General features: G+C 36.8%; 2 long non-coding RNA genes across 6 annotated transcripts; both read left to right on the top strand.

Annotated features, from left to right (window-relative positions):
* Positions 1–8,512: 8,512 nt before the first annotated feature.
* LOC130709506 (uncharacterized) lies at positions 8,513–17,183 on the top strand. Its single transcript, XR_009010017.1, has 7 exons — positions 8,513–8,564; positions 8,721–9,292; positions 9,672–9,779; positions 10,149–10,259; positions 10,670–10,740; positions 10,827–10,953; positions 17,160–17,183. It is a non-coding gene; the product is annotated as an uncharacterized LOC130709506 (long non-coding RNA).
* A 16-nt stretch (positions 17,184–17,199) lies between these two features.
* Positions 17,200–20,356, top strand: LOC130709505 (uncharacterized). 5 transcript variants are annotated; one of them, XR_009010016.1, is made up of 6 exons: positions 17,200–17,429; positions 17,733–17,791; positions 17,887–17,916; positions 19,096–19,151; positions 19,240–19,402; positions 19,985–20,356. It is a non-coding gene; the product is annotated as an uncharacterized LOC130709505 (long non-coding RNA). The 5 variants fall into 5 exon arrangements; XR_009010012.1 differs by having other exon boundaries at positions 17,878–17,916; XR_009010015.1 differs by lacking the exon at positions 17,887–17,916.
* Positions 20,357–20,611: the final 255 nt, after the last annotated feature.

Raw genomic sequence — 20,611 nt, 5'->3', positions numbered from 1 at the left:
ATGGCAATCCGGGGCAGATGAGGAGGAGAAAGTAGAACATTTGTTCGAAGGAGAAGCTTTAAGACCACATACCTTTGCTCTTTTTAGGCATTCTGTAAAGAGACTCAGACCTATGGGTATTTCAGCGGGAATCGGCTCTCCTCAAATCTGTGAGGCTGGATTGTGCTATCGGGGAGGACTTCCTGATCCACATTAATGGTGCTATAATAGTTTCTCTTAATCTGGATTTCTCCTTTGCGCCCCTTGGCTTTAGGAGCCTTTTCTGGTTCATTGGATCTTTTCTTTCATCAGGTTGCTTCTGGTTTCAGCTCTTTTGAAGGTGGGCTTGTGCAGCAAAGGAAGGATTGTTCGGTTGGTATTGTTGGGAGCTCCTTTCCTTCTACGTGTTTCACTGTAGAGTCTGTAGGTGATGGCATCCCTTCTTTATCTTCAGGGAGTTGCCTTGGCTCAAGTTGCGTGGAAGATGTCATTGAGGTTGCTTCTCTGTTAGGTGATAGCTTCTTTGAGAGGGAGGAATCTTCATCGCCTTTTGCTTCTCTTCCTCATCGTAGAGGGCGTCCTAAAAAGGTCAAGAGGGGGCGCAAGCCCCGCCAGATGCATATGGCCACCTGTATGGATTTGCTTGCGGCTGATGGTGGCAGCTCTGTCCCTGCTACGATTACGCCTTCGGTTCCTCTTGCTTCTCTAAATCTGGGAAGTGCTCCAGGTGGTCATTATTGGACGCCGACCAAGAAGGCGTGGCTCGTCGGCAAGTTAGTGGGCTTGACTTTTGATGGTGGGGATGAGGAGGATATCCGCGGGCTAGAAAAGGAAATGAAGGATTGGTGGCCGCCCTGAGTGTCGAGGTCTCTATAGGTTTTTTTGTATTGGTTCTAGTTTAGGTGTTTGGTTTTGTTTCTTTGCCTCCTTTTGGTCTTTGACTTTTGGTTCAGAGCAGTTTTTATGTTTTCTTTTAGGGTGGTAAGCGGGTGTTTATCATGTGGATGGATGATGATTTTTGTTTTTGTTATCCCCTCCGTTGTCTTGTTTGCTAGGATTTTGTCCTATGTCTTGGGCTTAATCCCTTACCTCCTTATCTATATATATATTTGGATTTCCAAAAAAGAATTAGTCATGGCCTTACCAATATTTTCTTTCTTCACAACACTGAATTCCATGGAAGTTGTGACATGAAAACCACTATGGAAACCATTTTAACAATCTCAATTGGTCACCTCCCTTCAAGAGTGATAGGAGGTGTAATGACTTTTTTGATGCATTAATAAAATAGATATAAAGAATTTATATAAGTTTTATCCTTTAATAAAATGGATGCTCTAACTTTTTTTTCAAGGTTCTTGAATTAATATCACAAGGGTTGCCTAACAACATTTCTATCAAGCAAACAGGGCAATACAAACCCCAAATAAGCACAAAAGAGCTACATTACAATGCTTAAAAATAAAATACTACAATACCAAGCATCCACTTAATCTAATGGCCCAATATCTAAAATTAGAAGAGTCTAAAAAAATAAAAAACTAACCCAAAGAAAGGAAAAAAGGCTTAGCGGAAAAAGAAACCTATAAAGTATAAACTAAAATCAAAGTTATGGGCTTCTATGACGTTCAAGAAAGGAGCACCAGTCCACCTGACAACCCTAAGGTTTCGCTTGAGTATAAGTCTAAATAGAGGAAATTTAACTTGACTACTTAAATTAGACTTGAAAGGGAGTGTTGAAATAACAATGGTCTCACATCAGTGGGTTTATTAACTAAGTGATATAGTATATATACTTGGGTGTTCTAAGTCCAAAATTTTGGACTACACTACACACTCACTCACCAATCCCAAACACTCTTTAACCTTTAGTAACCTTTTGGGTCTGTGAATTTCCAACCCAACAAGTTGTATCACAAAATCACTAAGTGAATAGAAACAAAATAAAAAAGGACCTCTTAATCCCATTCCACATACAAAAAGACTTCTTCACGTACAAAGAAACCTCTAGCTAATTTTCTTAAATCAAATCCTTCACTTTAACTTCTCCAGTTTTCGGAGGCTTGTTGGTTTTGCAAGAACTGTTGTTTTAGTGTATGTTTAGTTTGACGTTGGTGCAAACACTTATGTGGTTTTACTTATCTCAAGGTATCAACGGAGAAACTAGAACTTGCCACATTAAGTCTATTGTGAATCGTAAAATATGATTTTGTCAAATCAAGTTCAACGTGAATACACGTTGAGTTCAACAAAAATCTAAAGATAAACTTGTAGTGATCATCTAAAGTCTATCAAAAGGAGGTGGTGAGAGGAATGGATAGTGGTTGTTGCACTAAAAGTTCAAAGGAGATGGTGGAGAAAGGGAGAATGAGTGATTGTAGCCGGAGGTGGAACAAAAAATTTCACACTTTAAAATTGTAAAAATCCTCATTAGAAAAGAGGATAAACCCTTCTTTTTTTTTTACAATAGGTGAAACCCTATCTTAGGAAACATCTTCGATAGGGGGAGTTTTCCCCTTAGAGGGAGAAATGGGTTTGTTGCGGCGTAATTTTCACTTTTAGTGATGTTTGGACGGAAGACCATACTTGGGCTCAACCCTCTAAAATGCCCTATGGTTTTTGGGTCACAAATTAAGACAATAATAATAAATATGTTTGTTTTCCTACTTGCATTTACATATAAAAAATTGGTTACATTTTGGTCCCGCTTAGTACAGTGTTACCATATTTATTTGATTAAAAAACTTAGAGGACTTATCAAGCCAAAAAAACTAGGGGGGCTATTTTTTTTTAACAGTCAACGAAACTTGCATTAAGCATGAGTAAAAGAAGGTACATCCGTGGTAAGATGAGTCACTAAATCTGTCGGATACTCCTCAATCCCAACAAACTGGGTTAAGAGAGAAAGCTTTCCGAGCAAATAGTGATTAAACCAATAATAATATATATGTTGGTTTTTCTATTTGCATTAACATATAAAAAATTGGTTACATTTTGGTCTCGCTTAGTACAGTGTTACCATATTTGTTTGATTAAAAAACTTAGAGGACTTATCAAGCGAAAAAAACTAGGGGGACTATTTTTTTTAACAGTCAACGAAACTTGCATTAATCTTGAACAAAAGAAGGTACATTCGTGGTAAGATGAGTCACTAAATCTGCCGGATACTCCTCAATCCCTATAAATTGGGTAAGAGAGAAAGCTTTCCGAGCAAGACAATCCGCTACTGCGTTAGAATGACGCTTAACATGAATTAAACTACAGAAGTTAAAATTAGAGGCCAACAACCAACAGTCTTGGATGACAGATGAAAATAGGAAGGACTATTAAGCTTGGAGACCCATGCTGTAAGACCCAGGTAGATTAAGCTTTTAATTAACTAGTTATTTATCGGCTTAAGAGCGATAATTGCTATTAAGCTTAAGTTGATATGTTAATTGTGCCTTGTGTATTTATCTAAATGAGTGTATTATTATCTACTACTACTTAAAATTATCCCTTGAAGAACACTATTCATAAGAAAGGTTTGAATCCTGACGGTTTATTAAAATTGTTTTGTTTATTCTGAATCAATCTTGGCCTTTGCTTTATAGCAGCTGATTGGTCATTTCTCTCACGTTTCTCTTCCACTCTCTCCCCTCATGTGCGAATTTGCCCCCTTTCTGACCTAATTGCGTGTTTCTTTTCCCTTCTTCCCCTTCCATTACCTAATCGCCTGCTTCTGTGCTCCTTGTGGCAGAACCGTAACTGTTGTGTGTTGATGTCGCCAGCATCGTGAATTTTGCAGGCTCTCCCTCACTGTAGTTTGCGTTAGGTTTAGGAGCAGTTGGAGAAGATAAGAGTGTTGCAGTTTCGAGGAAGGAGAAGGTTAACTATCTTATCTATTGTCAGGAGAAGAGAAGAATCAGAAGCCATCTTCGTCAGCTGATAGTACAAGAGGTTGGTATTGGTTTTCTTCCAGCAAGTTTCTTCCTGGCATCCAATTCAAAATTTATTTTATTTTATTCATTTCAAATGTCCTAGATTTCTCCTTGTTAGAGTACATTGAGTTTGTATTTACTATGCTGCTGCATCATCTTTTGAGTAGTTATGACAGCTGACATATGCAGCTGTTTGTATTCTCCTATTTATGTCAGCTGTTGGTATTCTCCTATTTATGTCAGCTGTATGTTACAGCTGTTGGCATTCTCCTGTTCTTCTATATAAGGATATCACATCTTCTGTAATCACTCAGATTATCAATAATACATTTTCTGTTATATTTCTATTTCTCTCTTCTCTCTCTCATTGCTTCTCTAATTTTAACATGGTAATCAGAGCTTCAATCGGTCCTTGATACATGGCTGCTGCACCTGCTTCCGTTGTCAATGTTCTTGAGTCTCTGTCTCGTACTGCAACAATCAAGCTTGATGATTCGAATTTCTATTCTTAGCGTCAACAAGTTGAAGGTGCGATTCGATCGCATCAGCTTCATGATTTTCTGGTTGATCCAGAAATTCCACAACGTTTTCTGACTGAAGAGGATCGTGTAGCTGCGACTGAGAATCCAGCTTATACGACTTGGATTAAGCAAGATTCCATGGTGTTTACATGGCTCTTGACGACTCTATCTCCGTTTGTTCTTCCAACGGTGATCAACTGCGAGAGATCATCGCAGGTTTGGCGTGAGATCCTTGACTTTTTTGAGAATCAGTGTCGCGCACAGTCTGCTCAGCTCAGATCTGAGCTGAAGAACATAACCAAAGGTTCGAAGTCGATCACTGAATATCTTCGACGCATCAAGACGATCGTCAACACTCTGGTTTCCATTGGTGAACCCGTAAGTTTTCGCGATCACCTTGAAGCGATTTTTGATGGTTTACCTGAAGATTATAGTGCTTTAAGCACGATTATCTTCACTCATGCTTCTTCGAGCACGATTTCTGAGGTCGAAGCGATGATCATTACTCATGATGCTCGCCTGGAACGATCACGGAAACGTAGCCTTAGCGATTCTACTGCTTCTGCGTTGCTTGCGCATACACATGCGTTCGCATCGGTTCCTGCTCCGATTTCACCTCAGATCTCCCGAACGCCGCCACCTTCTGTGGATTTGACGCCGTCTCAGGCCAATTATGCTGCTGAATTTCGTGGTGGACATGACTATCGGAATGATCAACAACGTCCAAATTATCGTGATTCTGGTGACAATCGTGATACCTATCATGACCAGAATGATTCACGTGGACCAGGCGATGGCCGTGGTGGCTATCCTGCTGGTGGACGCGGTGGTGGACGAGGCCGTGGGCGCGGCCGTAATTTGCAGTGTCAGATTTGTCAGAAGTGGGGACATGATGCGAGTGTCTGCTACCATCGCACCGTTGGAGGTGGTTCTGTACAGAATGGCACCTTTACTAATATGCCTAGTCCTGCACCTTTTGGAGCCTTTCCTCCTATGCCTCTTGGTTCTGCCACTTTTGGCTCTTCCTCACCGTCTTTTTATGCTTCTGGACCTGCTCCGTGGAATTACTTTGGCTCTTCCGCAGGACCTTACAATGGTGCTTACCCTCCAGGTTCTCAGTTTCCTGCTTTTACTGGTGGTTCTCAATATTCTGCACCTGGAGCTGTTTTTGGTCCAGTATCATCTTCTTGGAATTCACCTCGGCCCTCACCTCCATCTTATCCGGGCCTTCTTGGCTCTCAGCCTCGCTCTCCTGCTCATGCTATGCTTGCTGGTCCTCTGCACCATGCTTCTTCTTCCGCATCTCAGCGTCCTGACAAGCCTACTTTGTGGTATCCCGATTCTGGTGCCACTCACCATGTTACCAATGCTGCTGGAAATTTTTCAGACACTTCTTCATTCACTGGAACTGAGCAGATTTTGATGGGCAATGGCCAAGGTTTGCCAATTCACTCTATTGGTTCTTGCACCATTCCCTCACCATATGATTCACACACTGTTCTCACTCTTAGTCAACTGCTTCTAGTTCCTTCTATCACCAAAAACCTTGTCAGTGTTAGTAGGTTTGCCAAGGATAACAATGTTTATTTTGAGTTTCACGCTTCTTTCTGTCTTGTTAAATCACAGGAAACATCTAAAGTGTTGCTTCGTGGAAGTGTTGGTTCTGATGGCTTATACACCTTTGATGATGTCAACGCTGCTAGTTTCTCTTCTAGTTGTTCTAAATCTGATTTGTCTACTAGTACTCCTTCTGTTTTATCTACAGTGTATCCAGGTACTGGAAAATCACAGAATATGTCTTCTGTTTCCAGTTTAGGTAATTCCAGCTATGACTTGTGGCATTGTAGACTAGGTCATCCTCATCATGAGGTCTTGAAAACTACTTTACAACTATGTAATGTTCCTTTGCCTAATAAAACTTCTTTTGCCATGTGTGTTGGTTGTTGTATGGGAAAGGCACATAGGTTGCCCTCTTCTTCTTCTTCTACTGTTTATACTCTGCCTTTTGAGTTGGTTTATGCTGATTTATGGGGACCAGCTTCCATAGAATCCTTTGCTGGTTTTTCATATTTTCTTACTTGTGTTGATGCTTGCACACGATACACTTGGATCTATCCCTTAAAACACAAGTCTGACACCTTTCAGACTTTTAAAAACTTCAAAGCATTGGTTGAACTGCAGTTTCAATGTAAGCTTAAGAGTGTGCAAACTGATGGAGGAGGAGAGTTTCGATCCTTGATTCCCTATTTTACTCAGTTAGGGGTAGTTCATCGTGTGACCTGTCCTCACACACACCATCAAAATGGGAGTGTGGAGAGGAAACATCGCCATATTGTTGAAACGGGACTTGCTTTGCTTGCTTATGCCAAAATGTCATTGCACTTTTGGGATCACGCTTTTCTTACAGCTACCTATCTTATCAATCGGATGCCTACTTCTGTTTTAGGAGGACAAAGTCCTTATTTTCAGTTGTATGGTTCTCACTTTTGGGACTTGCTTCTCTTGCTATTTCCAAAGGGTGGCCTCTTCAACAGTTAGATGTGAATAATGCCTTTCTCAATGGGAACTTAGAAGAAGAGGTTTACATGGTTCAGCCACCTGGATTTGAACAAGGTGATAAGTCCCTTGTGTGTAAGCTTGACAAAGCTTTGTATGGCCTAAAACAAGCTCCTCGAGCCTGGTTTCACAGGTTGACTGCCACTCTTGTTCAATTAGGGTTCAAGGCTAGTAAGTGTGATCCCTCCTTGTTCACTTTGTCTTCACCAACTTGCTGCACATATGTTCTAGTATATGTGGACGATATTATTATCACAGGAGGTTCTTCAGTCCTAATTCAACATCTTGTTGACAAACTGAATTCTTCTTTTGCTTTAAAACAGTTAGGAAAACTTGATTATTTTCTTGGAGTTCAGGTTACACACTTGTCTGATGGCTCTTTGCTACTTAATCAGACCAAATATATTGAAGATCTTCTTGAGAGAGCAAATATGTCTGAAGCCAATGCTCTGCCCACTCCTATGATTAGTAGCAGCAAACTGTCAAAGTTTGGAGGTACTTGCATGAATGATCCCTTTCTCTATAGATCCATAGTTGGAGCATTGCAATATGCTACAATTACCCGGCCGGATATCAGCTTTGCAGTCAATAAAGTCTGTCAATTTCTGTCTCAGCCTCATGATGAACATTGGAAGGCAGTTAAGAGAATTCTGCGGTTTCTTAAGGGTACCATTCATCATGGGTTGCTTTTTAAGCCTTTCTCTCTTGATCGTCCAGTAGCACTTCATGCCTACTGTGATGCAGATTGGGGTTCTGACCCGGATGATAGACGGTCAACTTCTGGCTCATGTGTGTTCTTTGGCCCCAATTTAGTGTCTTGGTCAGCTAAGAAGCAAACTTTGGTTGCTCGCTCAAGCACAGAAGCGGAATATAGGAGTCTGGCCAACATAGCAGCTGAGATTCTTTGGATTCAATCCTTGTTGACTGAGCTGCATATTCCCTTCCAAACACCAACAATTTTCTGTGATAACCTGAGCACCGTAGCCTTGACTCTTAATCCGGTCCTTCACACTAGAACTAAGCATATGGAAATGGATCTTTTCTTTGTGAGAGAGAAGGTTCTCAATAAGACTCTTATTGTTAAGCATGTTCCTTCTCTTCTGCAGAAAGCGGATATCTTTACTAAAGCCCTCTCTTCAGAAAGGTTTCATGAGCTTAAGGACAAACTCAATGTGGTTGACAAATTTTCATTTGTCAAACCACCTTGAGTTTGAGGGGGTATGTTAGAGTACATTGAGTTTGTATTTACTATGCTGCTGCATCATCTTTTGAGTAGTTATGACAGCTGACATATGCAGCTGTTTGTATTCTCCTATTTATGTCAGCTGTTGGTATTCTCCTATTTATGTCAGCTGTATGTTACAGCTGTTGGCATTCTCCTGTTCTTCTATATAAGGATATCACATCTTCTGTAATCACTCACTCAGATTATCAATAATACATTTTCTGTTATATTTCTATTTCTCTCTTCTCTCTCTCATTGCTTCTCTAATTTTAACACTCCTTTGCATTTCTCTATAAATACTGCCATTGTGTCTTGCTCATAACCCTCCTGTTTTGATATTGCTACACTGCTGCATATTTTCTCGTATGTGTTTCTAATTCTATCTCACATTTACATTGATTAATACAAGCTTCTCTCTTTTATCATCTAATTCGTTGTGCTTCCAGAATCTCTGTTTAGTTTCAACTTTGATTTCATTTAATATTGGGCTGAAAATTACTATTGGTTTCATACATGCAGGGCCAGGAGCTCCATCACTTTTTAATTGTGTAAGTTTTTCCTTCTTTTCTGTATGTTTTGTTCATGCATAAAGGTTAGGGACTTATGGGGGAAAACCTTTTGTCAAGGTCTCTTATTTATATTCCACATTCCTGGTAACCATGACCATGCCATCAATTATTGTTTCTCATTTTTTTTTCCTGTGTTATACATACATAAAGCTTAGGGAAGAAAGTTATAATCTTTTGTAAATTCTCTTATTTGCATACCATGTTTATGGTAAGCATGATCAAGGCCTATCTGCGTTTGGGGCATATTAATTGCATTTCTGATAATCCATGATCAAACATATAGATAGTCTATGTAACTTGTAGTGTATGCAGCTAAAATAAGCTTTAACAGGGCCATTATGCTAATGGAAAACTGAATTAATGGGTTGAGATGTGGAAGGATAAATGTGGCACTCACAAGTCACATTAGCATCATCCTCTTAACTTTTCTAAGAAATAAAGAGATTTCTGTTACAGGTAATTGAAATTGGTTAAGGCAGCAAGGTTAAGTCTTAGCTGGACAAGGCAAGTGGACTTATAAAGGTATAATTACCATTCTTGCTTTAATGGCAAAACAAAAGGTTTTTTTTTTGCTTTCAGACCATTTTTGCATTCATCACTTGGATATTGTCAGCTTTTAAGTTCAAACTCAAGAAATATTTCCCTTTACAAACACCATATCTTACATGTCTAAGTTTTTAGGTGCAAGAATGTTGTCTGTTTAGTTTGCAAATGATTTTGTTTTGTAAGCAGGTAGAACTAAAAATGGTTACTAAAGTACTTTCAATGGACTAATCTTGAGTTGTAGGATGTTCCAATGTGATTGCTTGTCCTGCTCTTGCTTAATGTAGATAATAGTTTGTTATCTTGCTGTGAAAATTATGTTACTTTGTTCTGAAGCTTGGGCTGAATAATAATTTAGGTTGATCGCATCCTTTACTCATCAGTTGTTTACCCACACAACTATGGTTTTATCCCAAGAACCATTTGTGAAGACAATGATCCCATGGATGTTCTGGTTCTGATGCAGGTAACAATGCTGCTTCAAAAACTTGTTTTAACATGGTTTTGAATACATTTATGATTCAATTTGGGTATCTGAACCTCCAAGGCAAGAAATAGTGTTGAGAAGTTAAAATGGTTTTGGATGATGTTCAGAGTAGATTAGTTTGATTTAAATAAGTCAATTAGAATCTGCCACTAGCTGTTAGTGGACTAGAACAGTTCTTTGTTGTTTTCAATTATAAGTAACAGTCCCTAAAATGAAGGAGTGTTATCTCTCATTTAGTTATATTTTAGAAATGAGGTAGCATAGTGGTAGCATTTGTAACATATCTGATTGTTTCCAAATTATGATTACCGTTATTTCTAACCCGATTTTTATTGTTTGCAAGGGCAGAAGATCGAGACAAGTATTTGAAAAACAATGATCCTCTAATTCATGGGTGAGGTTGCTGAGGGCAAGGTGTATAAGGGTTTAGGGCAGAGATATTATCAGAATATTTTTTTGGTACGTACTCTATTTTAAAGAACTGGTGTGGTTTAGAACTGATGTGGTCAACAATGGACATTTGGTGTTTGGCATGCTTTTAAGAATTGATTTTTCAAAAGAATAAGTTACTATTCCTTTACTTCCATCTTGGCTGCCCTGTTTTGTGTTGTGATATTCTCTTCTCTACTATCTGTTATCTGACAGCCTTGGGGCCAATGATGCTCTGAAGATATTTGTTTAATTGCTTGAAAGGGATGTGATCTTTTTCGATTGCTTGATGATATGGGTTCTTCCTGGAAATTTGATATAGTCGCGCACACTTAAAATGCTTCTTTTTATCTCCTGGGATTGTGTATAAAATACTACTAATAATATTCATGTGTTTTGTTTAGATACTTTAGTAATGTAAAACATTTTTTCATGTGTAGAAGAAACCAAGTGATGAACTGATCATTTGAACAAAACAATTATGGGAATTAACAGAACCAATCAGATCTTGGTAACAATCCATGAACCTTTGATTTTAAGTTTAGAATGCCACACAAAGGGTTCTCTCTGGTTTTTATGATTTCTTGGTTAATGCAGAGGATGATGTTCCATCAAAGGCAGCCAAGGTGGATGTCCCATCAGCCCAGCTTGTAGGTGGAATGGTGCCGCCTTCTTTAGGTCCAGGATGTCCTCCTCGATCAACCTTGGGCCTAATGCCACCAATGTATGTTTGTTAAAATTGTTGTTCATTTTAATTGTCCTATTATTCATGTTCTATCTATACTATATATAAAGGGAAAGTTTCTGCAGCCTCGAGGGTAACTTTGGAATTCAACAATTCAATGCACTACCATCTAATTTTTAGCATGGACATTTTTGTAAAAATACTCACTATTTCCTAAAGAATCAATTACAGCCGTACATTCCTCAATCACATTTCCCCTCAGCCCTTCCTCCTCCTTTCTTTCTTACGTTTCTTTTTTCTTCTTTTTTCCATTCACAGTCTTTTTGTTTTCCCTTCGTTTCATTTTCAATTGATCGGTTTCGATTTCTCAATAGACAAATAGGGGGCCGCGCAAGAGGGAGGCTCGCGGAGTTCGTTGTTGCTCTGCAATTTTCGCTCCAATTCTTTCTCTCAGCTTAATCAACATTTTGTGAACCGCAAGTGTGAATAATTTGACCTAAACCCATCTTTTTTCTTCAGAGACGGTAGCAAAGAAACGCCCACATGACACTGGAGGGGGCAGGTATTAATGTTGTTTTTCATATCCCAAACCCGCAGTACAATTTTTCTCCTTTTATACCTGTCTTCTGCTTCTTCATCGACCTTAGACTGTTAGATATGTTTCTATCATTGCTCAATAGAGATTTATTCATCATTGTCCATACCTTCTTCATGATTCATGGACTTTTGGCTGAATTACGTGACAATGTCAAGGAAATGGGTAATTAAATGTGATAATAAGTGATATCTACATTTTACAAGGGTTTAAAACGGAACTCAATTTTGGATAAGAAAATGGAGTAGCTTATTAAACCATAGTGTTCTGATAAAAATTTCTGATTTTAAGTTCCAGGTGCAGTGGACTAAATCGATCTGGAAAAAGTTTTTCTACCCTCTTATTTAGTGGAGGCTATATGCATACATCTAAAAGCCAGCTTGGACAAACTTTCCAAGTAAGCTTTATCTCTTTTTCTTCTTACCTATTTGTCTTTGTTCTACTACTGCAATGCCAAACTATTAACTTCTCTTTGTAGATTTTGGGTAAATCCTAATATTTTGATTATGATTACTTTCTAACTGCACATACTTGGGTTTGTGATTATGTATATGTACTGGCATGCTCCCACTACAAGCAAGTTCAAGGCTGGAAATAATCAATCAGTACTTACTTCATTTGGTGAGTTTTATTTCCACCTGGTGGCTCTTTGCCATATTTTGTGGATTTACAGTAGTTTCTATTTAATTCAATTAGGTAACCGAAGGTCACAACATTCTTACTATTTTCTGATTTTTTTTGCATTTTTGTGGTGTTTGTGCAGCTATACTCACCACTTCGACCAACTGTTGACGTAGTAGAAATATTTCTTTGGCTGATGGTTGTTTTTACAATATTGTGTGCGTTATATTGGTCACCGTGGTGGCCCAAAATAGAGGAAAGGCAAAAGTTTGTGCCCTTTACGAGCCATGTCATATACTGCCACCTCTTCATCTCTGATCAACTGGAGTTCATATATCCTCAACTTATTTCTGCAGGGGACTATGAAATCCCAAACACTAAAGACGCACGCATACTCACCACTTTGGCCAACATAATTATTTCTTTGACTGATTGTAGTTTTTACCATATTGTGTGCATCATATTGGTCATCATGGAGGTCCCAAACAATTTTTATGACTTTTACTTCTGCCTTCCTCTTTTATGCATAAATGGGATGAGATTCCTTGCAGCATCAAATTTTCTTTCATCTTATGGCTATGGAAATTTAAATTCAGTCCATATATAGCTTTTGTCTTTATCTTTTGATAAAAAAATACAGTGATGGTTGTATGCAGTTCTGGAACCCCAACTATTTAGATAATTTGTTCTAACTCTTGCATATTGGTATATATGCACTTTAATGTTGTATTTGCAGGTGATAGAATTTCTCAAGTCACTCGAGGTATGACTGTCAAGCTTCTTAGAGAGAATTACATATATCTTAAAGAATTAAGAAATTCGATTTTTTTTTTCTCTTGCTTCCTACTTACCAAAAAAAAATCACTAAGCATTACCTTTATGTCTGTTTAGTTTTTTTCTCAAGTCACTCGAGGTGTGGCTTCTGTTTTCAGCACTATATTTAACCACTTAAACAGGAGTTACTGTTAAAAATAAAGCCACTTAAATTAGAAAAGAAAGGTTTCACATTTACAAAAATGAATGGTCATAAGTTATTATACATTAAGGAGCATTTAGTGTGTTTGGGGCCATCATTATTTGTTATGTAACCACTAAGCATTAGCTTTATGTCTGTTTAGTTTTTTTAATTAAGGTGTTATGTATTGGTTATGAATTACTCTTTAATAAATGGAGTATCATCTCATGTAGCATGTGTAGGATGTGTGGCAAAATCATGTCCTTTCTAGATTCTTGCTGTAGTATATTTAAAAGTAGAGTCATTCAGTTTATTTTAAGCGTTCCTTCTATTATATTTGTTCACAGCATGAGATGCCTTATTATTGCGATGATTTTCATTGTTACTTTAGGACAATGGGAAACAAATTAGTTTATGTGTTTCTTCCTCTCCTTATTATAAGCATTCAAAAGGTGGTCACCAATCGCCATTGGGGGTTAGGGATTGAGGGTAGAGTCTGAACGGTCCCAGGCGCACAAGAGGGAGAGGAGAGATCGGAAAGGATATCAACATGGATGCTTTGTGTGTTTTGTAATGTGTTGATGTTTGATGATCAGTTCCCCATATCAATTTTGTAGATTTGAAATCGAACAATTTGTTTGATTTTTGTGTGCTCGGAATAATAAATTTTGCATAAATAAAGTGGTGGGTTCTGAGATGGATTGAGACTTATATTTATTGATTTATTGGCTATTGCAGTTCTGAATTGGTTAGAACATTACCCTGTGGCATGATGTTTCTTTGAAGAGTTCTCTTAACTTTCTAATGCAAATATATATTCATGGTATTTTTCTTGAATCAGCATCTTTATCCCAGTAATTGTAGACATGTGTTCTGCATAGAGTTTATGATGTGGTTAATAAAAGTAATAATTTTTTCCATTGATTACTCAATCCGAATGTCTTAGAAAATATGACTGAGAGAATTTTTATAATGCCAAAGGTGTGAAGTTCTCCATATCTTTCTCTATTAATCATATTCCTTTCAGCTATATTTAAAGACTTGGTAGTTTCATTTTCATTTTGATCTTATTCCAGGAAACCCAGTTGATAAAGTCAATTTGTATCTGCTAGAGACAAGCAAAGATGGCAGCAGTGGCTATTGTCATAAAAGAAAAGCAAAGAGTGTTCATACTCCCCTTATATTTCTCTGAGCCTGACTAACAATTGTCCTTATACTGGCCTAATGGTGCCTCCTAAGTCCTAACATATTCTTTTTACTCTGCATTCATTCTACATTTGGTTGTCTGAGGAGAACTTATGAATGAAATGGTGCTTTAAGTTGTCTTTTGTTTTGTTTAAAGCTACTATATGTTGATATTTTTGGTTAGTTATTCAATGAGTTATTTTCTCATATTGCATAGATGGCTGCAAATTCAAGAAAACACACATTGGAGGCTTTGGAGAGAACAATTGTTGTTGCTTAAAATTAAATTCTCTTAAAAGAAAAGAAGAGCAAAAAAGCTATAAATATAAGCACGGATATGGCAGGAGTCATTATCAACTCAGATGGGGGTTCCGATGAGTCCTAACCACCTGTCTTGAATGTTTAGAAGCTTACAAAAAGGAGCTCTATATGTATGTTGATTTGGTGTTTCATTCAATCCTATTAACTTCATCGTCCCTGCAATCAAACAAGGAGAAGAAAGATGTTTCTTTTCAAATCTCTATCAATGTATCACCATAAAGTTCTTAAAATCTTTTGATTAATCTATCTTTTGCTTCTATTGGGAAATTTCATGATGGGAAATGAGGAATGTATATATAGTTGTGCTCCTTTTCCGCGTGTATTATTTGGCATTTGTTCATGTTATTTTCACCAAGAAAATTCTGAGATTTGATATTAGGCTTTTGCTTGAATTACCCCTTATCCAAACTAAGAAGTCAAAGGAGATTAAAAAGCATAACATGAGAGAGAGGAACGGAAACCAGTTGGACAAGAACAACCCATTAACTAATACAGTAGAAATTAAAAAGTAAAAGAAAAGAACAGAACAGAAAAAAAAAGAATACAAATTAAAACAGTGAAAGTCTTCTCTTTTTATTTATTTCTTCGTGTGGGGTGAAATAGTTAAAAATGAAATTGTTCCCTCAATTTTTTTTAGGGAATTGACTATTTCATCTTTTGTTAAACAGAAATGTGATAGCTAAATGATAAAATGAAGTCCTAGAAATGTGCTAGAGTTAGTGAGAGAAAGATAGCAACATGATTTGTAGTAATTTGTTGTTAAACTATTTTTTTTAGAGCAAAAGAGATATTATTCATTAATAATCGAAAAAGGAAACAACCCACAAAGACCACAAAGAGGGGAACAACCACCAACCCAACCAAGGATAAAAAACAACCATCCAAAAGAAAAAAGCGCAGCCAACCTAACAACTAAAAGGGGAATTTCCTTTAATAACTTCAGTCAACTCTCGAATGGCATTTTCATCGCTACCAAGGAAGGACATGCTTGCAGACTGAGCAAGACACCAAGCCTTCTTTGCTCGCGTGAAATAAGGGCCCGATGGAGAAGGAAGACTAGGCGGCGTCGGCACATTAGCGATAGTCACACTCTTAGATTTACGAGGACGACCTCTATGCCGCCGAGAACACTCCATTCTGATCAATGCCTCTTTAGTTTTCTTAGGCTGACCACGAGGACGAGGCCTCGGAGAGGAAAAATCAAGAGCGGGATCATCACTAAATGCAGCAGCATCCACCTCAAGGGCATATGTTGAACTTTGATTTAATTTTTTTTATTAAACTTGATTTCTTTTACCTTGGTTTTCTTGAGTACCTTTAATCTTCTATACTGACGTGGGTGTGTTTTTCCAGCTCACGATAGTGTCTTTAACTCTTAATCACCATGCCCTTACTTGATAATTTTCCAAGAACCTGTGAAGATCAAGCATTCCCAGCTTCACTACGAGTCAAAATTGTATTAGTTAGTTAACTTAGGGAGATAGTATCCTTTTGCATGGTTTATATATTTCCATCCAATTTTGCATATTTCAATCCCATCTTCTTCAATAAAGTTGGCCTTCATTTTTTTATCTACTGTCTTTATGGTATAGATAGGTTATAATCTATTTTATTTATTTATTTATTTAGTTATCTAATAATGACTGAATTATGAAAAAAAAATGATTATATAGGCACATGTAATTTTTTTTATGGGTAGCCGAAACTGCTCATATCACAGCCCTTTGAAATTTATAACTAATATATTAACCACAAAATTTTTAATAAACACAATTTAACCACACGTAACAGAAGTAGTGGTAGTGCAAATTTTATTTGATGGTTTCAGTCTTCCCATCCATGTCATGCTATATCCTTCTTCTATTTACCTCAAAATTATTTAATTTTTTTATTATTATTATTTGATTTTTATGAGTTAGGAAATTCTAAAGGGCACACATATGAGGCGCAAGGGCATGTTTTTTTTTTATAGGCATGCATAAGGGCATGTGCTATGCAATGGACTTACTAGAAGACAATAAAGAATACATTGATTTAGTAATAGAAACTTTGAATTGGGGTATACTACAAATGATTTTAAAAGACTTTTTACTACTTTGTTGTTATCATATCATCTTTCAAGGGTAGAATTTGTTTGGTAAAAACTTGAGAGTATTTAAGTGATAATATTGTATAGACAAAGACTTCTTATGCAATGTAGCGATTAGTACATTTTTAATCAATGCTCATAACAAAAGGAAAAAACAAAAAATAAATAAAATAATTGTGCTTTTACAAAATAAAAATATACATATTCATCAAGGAAAATAAACTTACAAATTTATGTTTGCTTATATCTAAAAATAATTTCGTCTTTTTAAATCATAAATTTTCTTTCAATAAACATAAAAAATAGCACAAATTTAGAAAAAATACACACAAGAAACAAAAATGAGCATCCCCGTGCATCGCACGGGTAAAAGTACTAGTATAGCATATAGTGCAAGTGTTAAACTGTTGTATATTTTATTTATTAAACATTGTATGAGTGGCACAAAATCTGCTCACTTACATATGTTTCTGCTGCAGGTATAATCATGCTGTACCTGTGCAGCATGATTATACCTCCAGCTGTTTCCATGCCTCCTCCTGTTCCTTATCCACTACAGCCATTATTTCCGGTGCAGAATATGAGGCCACCACTGCCATCAACTACTTCTTTTATAGTTCAAACTCATATTACTCCTCCTGGATTGCCTACATCTGCACCTTCTTCTTGAGGATCTGAAGAAGCAGCGAAGATGATGGGCGATTTCGTCATTGAATTCTGGCCAAGCGTCGGATCACGTCAGGTAGCAGGTTCGTTTTGTATTTAAAGTCATCACTTTCCCAATAAAATCCTACAGTTGATTGATCTTGCAAATAGTTAGTCTATTCATTAATGCCCAACTACTGTTAGAGTAATAGCTTTCTTCCTCTCATATCTCTATAAATACTGCTATTGTTTGTCTTTTCTTCACATTCTGCAACTTCCTTTGTTCTTGAATTCCTGATTCAGGATTCGTGATCCACTTTGTGGAGTTTTACCTTTGCCTTATCTTTGATCAGTTTTACTCATTTACTCATGTTTGTCATTGATGACCCTGTGAATACCCTCTGCAGTTTATGTCCTGACAAAGATACATGGAAGATCAAGGTTCGTTTTCTTCATCGATGCAGAGGTTAATTTTTTTTTCCTGTTATTACTTTATAGTTATTGTTCTGCAATTTCTACATTTACTTATCATTTATTGGAAATTTGTTTTAGTTGTAATAGGGTGTGAAAAATGAGGCTTCAATCTTTAAGGTGACCCCTGGGATCTTTCTTCTCAATTTTTTTTCTTTTTTGAGTATTATTTGTAGCCTTCATTGCTCTTCTTTACTCTGATCATAGTAATGATGCACTCCATGTGTTCACTCAAATTCTTAAACTGAATTTTGACTTCCATCATATGATTTTACTGTGGAATTGCTTTTGGGGAGTTTGTGAATGAAAATATAAAGGCACTGTTCTTGATTGTGTTTTGCATTTTACAGAAAAAAAATTCCTTTAGTCAAATCCTTCATTTCTGAATTAATTTTTTAGATAGTAGCTGAGGGTTTTCTTTCTTATTTCCTCTCCTTTGATTTTTGGTTATGGGTTGCCGTTGAATTTCTTACCTTTCTATTTCTATTTTCTCTTTTTTTTCTTAGTTTTGTTTCCTGGGTTTTGGTTTATGCGAAGTTATTAGCTTAAGAAAAAAGATTATTCCCAAATTATATCATTGAGTAGCTCTTATTTGTGAGTTGTGACTGATAAGAGCCAAGTGGAGAAAATAGCTTACTTTTTTGTTACTTAAGTTAAAATGATGGTGCCTTAAAAGTATTCCTATTTGTAACTCTACCTGATTAGTTTCCCCTCAGGGACATTCACCACTAAGCTCACTAGGACCTCTCAATAGTGACACCCTCAAGACTCCTTTGACAATGATCTAAGAAGTTGCAGAGAAAATTGAGGGTGATACTAGCCCAAGTCGCTCTCTGGTCGGGCCTGCAAGTAAGACACAGCGTGCTGCCTAAGAGCACAAATGAGTCCAGGATCAAGCGAAATTTTGATGTATTTGAGTTGTCTTTTCCTAAAGGCCTGATGGCCAAGTTCTCTGGTGTTAAGCAAGCAAGTAGAGAGTTACTTAGCTTAATTTAGTTTTTCTTATTTTTCTTAATATTTATTTGCTCTACACTATTTCTTGAGGCCTGACCATATAATTGTGAAAATGTGATATTAATGCTAGAGATACTAAAAAAACTTCATTAATGCTAGAGATACTTGAAGCTCGCATGTTTTATGATATTTGGTTATGTTCCCCTATCTATCTACTACTTCTTATTGGTCTGTTTTCAAATTACTATTCATAAGAGACCATTTTTTTTCCAGGACTCATTTCTGGGCTCCGCCAGTACTAGACAACTACATCCCATTCACTTTAGTACTTTACCTCATTTTTAGGGTGGCCAATCACTTAACTACTTCACCCCATTTTTAGGGATTTCCTCGGATCTCTGGTACGAACGTGAACTCCAGCCAACACTGCAAAGTTATTCTGAATCTCATTATTTTTCTCTCAGTTTCCTTCCTTTGTCATTCTTGTAGGGAAAGCATATGAGACTATGGGCAAGGCATCCACAGTTGTGGCAGTGAACTGCTGAAAGAGGATGAGGTTATAGCGTCATGGTCACTTGTGTGGGGAGGAAAATCCCAATATAGTGAGACAGTGGGAAACAACTTTATAGCAGGCTATTTTAGATTTTATGAGGTATTCTCTTTTTTCTTTTATTCATCAACAACTTTTCTCTTGATTTAGACTATTTTAGAAGGCGTTTTTAATTTCACTGGTTCTAATTCTTGTGCTGTCTAAAAGATTTCCCTATGCTTCCCCTTTTATCCATCTATATTGGAGAAAAATGAATTTGCAGCTGTTTGTTAATATATATTGGGTAATGTATCCATGTAGCAATTTAACTTGCTATTATTGCAACCAGTTTCAATTATCTGTTGGCATCTCCAATTAACAGTTTGGTTGAGTGGATCTGTTTTGCTCTTTCCTCACTTATGCTTGATGACAAGTGAATTTGATTTGTAACCTTTCATGTTATATGTTTGAGGGTTATTTTTAGTCAAATTAGTAATTAAAATATATATAACATCATTTATTTTAGTTCATGGAAAATGTAAACCATGTTAAAGGTTGTGTTTTGTCCATCAAATCAGCTCCTGAATTTGAACTTCACCAATCTAATTAGTCCTGGAGTAATTGATACTAGGACTAACATAATATGATTTTTATTGTTTAGCCTTAATTTTAATTGTTCAGGAATTATTACAACTTATGTTATAGTTTTGCAGTGATTGGCGAAGTACCTACCATTTGTCCTGTCGTCACAATGAGAGCACGATCAGAAAGAGGTGTTGTTTGGGTATTATTTTGGATGACCAGTGATGCAGAATTTCGTCACCATGTCATGTGCTTCTCCAATCGATTTTCAAAGTGCTTGAAATTTCATCACAGAGGTGTACGATGTTGTAGTTGGCTGTTCAGTAGCTTATGTTTCAGTTTGAACTTGAAGTTGATCGCCAACTTTTTTTTTGGTCCTGTCTAGCGGGCAATGTTTAGATGAAGTTGTTTTTGTTGCTCACTTTTATGATATCATGTTTATGTTGGATCTTTGTTAGTTTGCTAACTAGCATTTGTGGGTGATATCTTTTTGAATTATTATGTATCCAGTGTCATGTAATGTTCTTATCATCACTGTGACGAATGATTGTGTTATTTATTTATTTATTGTGGTGCTTATTGTATAAATAATTTGTTATTCCTTTGTAGTTCTATAATTGTTTACTGGTTCCAAACAAAAGTTCTAGAATTTTTTTTTAAATATTGTCTTTATTTGGAAGCTCATTTTAGTTGTTTCCACGATGGTCGAATAAACAGGTAATAATAACAAATATGTTTATGGTGGAGTTT

The sequence above is a fragment of the Lotus japonicus genome, chromosome 3, assembly GCF_012489685.1.
Source record: "Lotus japonicus ecotype B-129 chromosome 3, LjGifu_v1.2".
Lineage (NCBI taxonomy): Eukaryota > Viridiplantae > Streptophyta > Magnoliopsida > Fabales > Fabaceae > Lotus > Lotus japonicus.
The sequence above is the reverse complement of the archived record's forward strand: the minus strand, read 5'-3'. Positions and strand labels throughout refer to the sequence as shown.